This window comes from Mytilus californianus, unplaced genomic scaffold (assembly GCF_021869535.1).
Source record: "Mytilus californianus isolate M0D057914Y unplaced genomic scaffold, xbMytCali1.0.p SCAF_13, whole genome shotgun sequence".
Taxonomy (NCBI): Eukaryota; Metazoa; Mollusca; class Bivalvia; order Mytilida; family Mytilidae; genus Mytilus; species Mytilus californianus.
Genome location: NW_026262615.1, coordinates 40048470 through 40054552, shown reverse-complemented (window position 1 = coordinate 40054552; position 6083 = coordinate 40048470).

Genomic DNA, 6083 nt, shown 5'->3' with positions numbered 1-6083 from the left:
TGATGAAAACAAGACCCAGCTAGTGTTATTACAATGGCGTGTTTGTGTGCCTTAACGAGAACAGGGTTAGAACTCGTCAGAACTAAATCAGTTGAAACATGAAAGGCCAAATCACTTATATGAAGTCAGCATCGGAAACCAAAAGTTCTAATAAGGGACAAGTAAACCCAGATTTATGTAAAATAAAATTAAACGAAAAAATTGCTTATTTTTAGTTTAAGTGTATATATACTATATATTTCATTTTAGTTGATGAGTGAACACACATATTAGTTTTAATGTAAATGTAGCTTGCCACTTTCTTTGTTTTTGGTCTATTGTTCTGTATGCCTAAGATACATGTAGTTGTCTTATTGGCAAGTGCAGTACACCATTGTCATTTATTTATTTGATGTTGCAGGATTATTTGTAAATTGAATGTAGTCTCAGTCATTAAACCAATCTATAAACCTGGTCAAGGATCTTAAATCTAGGAGCTACTTATTTTTTTTAAGTAGGTCTGGAAAACATGTGATAGGGACTGGCAACACTATCTTACATCACTTAATGTTCACAAATATTACATAAAAATCTGAAACTATTAGCCTCACCTACCCTAAATAAACTGAATGGTGATCATATGTGCTCTAGAACGGTAATCAGGTACTTTCCTGTTAGTTCCACCAGTAAATATAAGTTATGGAAAATACAAAACTCTATGTTGATACATTTTTTGTACCAGACACAGATTAAACATACAATTGCTCGTCAGTGTATAAACCAAATAAAATAGCTATCACATTTAAAAGAAACATATTTTATTAATAAGATGGATGAACATCTCTGTTTGATAGAATGTGATTATAACATGCCTAAATTCAATATTGTGTTAATGAAAAAACCCAATACGTTAAGGGGCTTGGTGGTGAAAAACCCTATTTGATATTTGCTTGAGGGGTGAATTGGAATTAATAATGCAATTGAAAAACTATTTCACTCAATTAAATAAAAAATGGTGGGTAAAAAACCCAATTTGTGAACTCTTATCTGGAGCTCTGTAAAATAGAAGTAAGTCGATGGATGTCACATGTCCAACAGGATCAGCTAACCCTTCTGGATCAACTGAGATGACCCAAGATTTTTGTTTGTCTTTTCTGTGTGCCTTTATTTTTTCTACCATGATGTTGTCAGTTTTTCACCATTCTGGTTAGTTGTCTAATTTCCCCATAGTTTCTTCTGTCTCTTCTTTACTGATGTACGCAAATTTTTAGCGAGAAATGCAAGTTATTGCGAAGACTCGTTATGTAAAAGAAGAAAATTTGTGTTTTATCTCATCAGAATAAAAGACTAAAAATTTACATTTACATATATTTTTTGTTTGGTTTTGTCTAAGATAGTCAATTATTACAGTACAGTAAAATTACTATTGATGTTTCGTAGCAAGAAAGGGGGTTCGGTGGCATGGTGGTCTAAGTAGTCGAACTACTCTAACACTAGCCTGTCAACACTGAGGTTGTGAATACGACACGTGGCAGTTGCGCTCGACTCTAATTGAGTAGGATAGTCAGTTTTACTACCCAAGGTGGTGGTTCTATCCGGGCACTCTGGCTCCCCCCACCAATACAAACTGATCGCCATGAAAAAGCGCAAAAGTGCTGAAAGTGTTTAATTACCAACCATTTGTGTTTATTTCCTGAAAAGACATATTTGAATTATCTTCTAATCTTCTTCTGATTATTAATGTACCATTGTTTTTTTTTCTGAGTGTCATCCTTACATAATCTAACAACTTTGAAAATCTGTAACTTGAAAAAAAGCGTCGTGATCCATATTGTTTATTATATCTTTTTGAATCAGTATTTTTAAGAGCATTATTTACGACATTTTTGAAAAGTATGATGTTGAACATGTTTTCGAAAACTCGTCAGATTAAGTGACCATAATCTTATACTCATGTATCCCTGGATTGTGTATATAGTATGCGTTGTTGTCATAAGATCTTATCTTACCATTAGTATTTCAATTTTTCGTACAAATCCATTGTGTCGACTTTTCCTATTTTTAACAATGTTTTTTGTGTTGTAGGCTTAGTCCTAAATAATTTATTTCAAGCAAGCTTTCTTATCTCTCCCACGATCTTATCGTACAAGGATAAATGCATGCATTTAATAAAATCTTAATAATAACAAGTATTCTTTTACTGGATAGAATGGAATTAAAGGAAAAGTTAATTCTTTTTTAACTTTTTGTGCTCGATCGTCACTAGTCTTTTGTAGACAATACGCGCGTGTGGCGTATGAATAAACTCATTGTAGATACCAGGAAAAAAATTGTGTACGCTAGACGCACGTTTCGTCTTCAAAAGACTCATCAGTGACGTTTGAATCAAAACGTAATCTGGTTTATATGATGAGTTTATTCACAATAGCTTACTTTGGTTTGCCAAGCTTAATCAGTATCGGATTAAGGAACTGTAAAACGGGAGGATTGGTATATTGTGAATAGGGGACGGTATGTACCAAGTTCACTATACAGTATAAGTAAACATTGGTATACATTGATATACTTTGTAGTTTTTGGACACTTGTTCAATATTAGGTGATGTGCGTACAAAAACAAAATTGGATAGCTATAAATGAGAAGTCATTGTGGTTCATTGTTAAATTCAATGGGCCAGCAGCCTAACGTAAATACTTACCAGCATAGACATCTGTGAACTATTTTGGATGAAAAAAAAATCGAATACATTAGAAAACCTCGTATGTTGACCTATTGGAAACATAGCTCTGGTAAACAGACCCATGAAATTGGAATAAAGAGCATATCTGTCAGATCACAAACATAAGGCTGAAAATAAAATGTCTGGCTTATATCTATACGTGTACTTATGTCTCCTCTATTTGCAGTGTGTCAAATGTTTTTGCATAAATATGCCATATCATCAAAATCTTCCGCGTGATAGTTATCATGATAACATAGCAGCACAGTAATTCTTTACGCTTTGTGAGGATAATTTAGACATGTGATATTGACATAAAAATTTCAATACGGTGGAACAGAAAAACAATTCTCTACGCTTTTAAGGGTAATTTCTTTGGGTACATTTCGAATCATTTATTGATTAATTGAATGTCAGAAAAAACTCAAGCTTGTTTTTTTTCAAACTGATAATTAGAGAGAGCTTGGCATACTACTTGATATGGATATGGATCGAGAGTCATTTGACAAGTTATGCACCTGGACTCATATCGTTACGTGTTCATCATATTTAGGCGATTCAGATTGATTGCACTCTTAGTTTTTGCATGTTTGATACTTACACTGATATAATACTCTTATAATTAGCTGAGTGGATATATTGGACAATTTTGACTCGTTTATTCCTGTTTTCATATACATGCTCTACATTATATATAAACCACCATGTTTTTACCAATAAAACGTTAGAAAACATACACAATTATAGATCTTCAGCTTAGAGTCAAAGTTTATCCATAGAACCCTTGTTCTTCATGTATCTAAGAAGCAAGGTCATTGAGTGATAACCGGTCATAACATATCGTTTCCTGTAAATTTTTTCGACGTTATTGACAAGAGGTAGAGGAACCAAGGAGACAATCCAAAACTAGAAGACGCAATAAAAACAGATAACACAATAATAAAAAATAATTGTAGGATATTCAAAAAATATTGAAGGTCAAATTCGACCAATTTTCATAACTAGGTAAAACGTCCTTACTTGCGAAGATGTTAAAATGGTAACAAAATATGTTCGTAAAACTTTTTAGAGATTAATTAGTTATTTTGTTATTTACTTTATACACTGCATTTTTGTTTATATTTCGGGGAATTATTATTATATCTGTTACAACTGATTTGAATAGGTATTGTTTGACATTCAGTTTTCTATATGTTTTTGTTCTTCATATTTGTATCATCTGAACGTCTTTGTCGGTTGTCTTTCTATGAGTGAATAGGGTGTACGGACATGTGCATATCTACAGAAATCAAGTACAATGATATTGTTGCTTATTCTCTTCTGTGTCTTTTCTTACACTTACCATTAGCAGTGTTTCAATCATGCATATCCAATCGTTTTAAATTTTACTCTAAAATTTATTATAATAATAATTGAGCGAAATCAATGTGGAGAACACATCCGAGATATTCAGCATATTGATTACTACATACATATGATTTGCCGTTATGTGTTATATGTATAGTAGGCATGTAGTCCGTGTAATTATGTTTTGTACCATTTCACATGTGGAGAAGGATATGTCTACCTTTCTGAACTTCTGAGATTACCCAAGGTATGTATGTGCTTTGTTTGCGCTGCTCATGCTTTAGTTTTTCTGTGGGCTGTTTTGTAGACCGTTTGTCTTTTCGTCCGTTTTCGTTTATAACATGGCGTGGTCAGTTTGTTATCTAGAAAATGCATGTTCTAAGTTTTATCTCTGAACTAGTACACATTTTTATTTAGGGGCCAGCTGAAGCACGCCTTCGGGTGCGGGATTTTCACGCTGTGTTGAAGACCCATTGGTGGCCTTCGGCTGTTTTTTCACTCTTTGGTCGGGTTGTTGTCTCTTTGACACATTCCCCATTTTCATTCTAAATTTTATAGTCGATTGTTGCAAGTTATCCAACTTTTTTGAGGTCCATTAATTAGTCAATATTGTAATAACGTAGTAATGGGGTTGCTGTTGTTTATGTTTTTCGTTTTTCATGATGATTTCGACGGTCTCTCTTCAAATGGTTAGTTTTAATTCTTCTGCTTATGGTATCGTTCGTCTGTCTCTATTTCACATTCAATTAGAACTAACATCTGTTACATGTTTACAGTTACTTTATTATAAAAGAAATAAAATAAGATTATAAAATATAAATGTATATCTACATATTATACATAAGTAACAAGACAAACATTGTTTTAAATAACATAAAGTGTTTACTTATTTAAGGGGAATTACGATGATAAGAACATGTAATTGTACTACTGATAATAAAAACATGATAATGTTAGTGTAAATGTTCTTTTAACATTGACCATGTTACATTTATATGTGCTTGTCCAAAGCGAACCCTTTTGTTATATCCTACAGTTTATTTTGTTGAATGATTTTTGTTTATATTATGGGGTCTACGTCTGACGTTCGATAGTTTCTACTGTTTTGCTGAGTGTGGATTTGTTTGCCAGGTGATGCATGCGTATACAGGAGACAAAAAAAATTGTCAAAGACTAGTCTTTTCCCTTTTCCCTAGGTTTTTGTTATGTTAACCTTTTATCCATCGTGCAAGTCTCTTCTTGAATTATCTATTAGAAGTCTTTGCAAAATATGAAATCTTTTTTTAGAACCTTATAAAACCTCGTATGTTGACCTATATATATGTCAAAAATATTAAGAGTTGTTGGGTTGCTGACCGTCATCTATTTCTATTCATACACCAGGATATAATGACAAAACAATAATGTCTGTCCCAATCCTGGTATGAAAATAGCTTTTATCACTAAAAATATCAAGATCACATTAAATTGAAATCGTCGCCTTAATTTTGATAGAAACAATTTGATTCTGTACTGCTGTATATTTGTTTCTTTTATTTTCCTATTTATTTCATTATCTTTGTATTAATTTATGCGTTTGAATCTTCTCATTTGACACAACAAAGATTCAACTCATGCGGATCATTAAGTCATAGCAAAGAAAACTCATTTTCTTTTATACATGCCAGTTTAAAACTAAAAGAGAAAAAGTCATTCTATATATAATACAGATAATACATTTTACATTTTTCCATTGGAATACATGTATATACGATATTATAATGTAACAATAAGATATCGTAATGTAACAAATGGATAACATTTTTCTCTCATTTATGATATATAAAATAAAAGATACTGTTCACAAAATTTGAGCATTACAATTTTTACTTTCTGAAAAATATCTACATCTTAATTCAAACAGTACCTTTCCTAGCTTTGGTCATCAATATATAACTATAAAACATCTGTGGACTTAAATAGCAAATCAAAGTAATATCTAAAACAGGAGACATAAAGTAATTTCCTTGTCCGCCTTATTTTAGTTCTGATTTTTTTA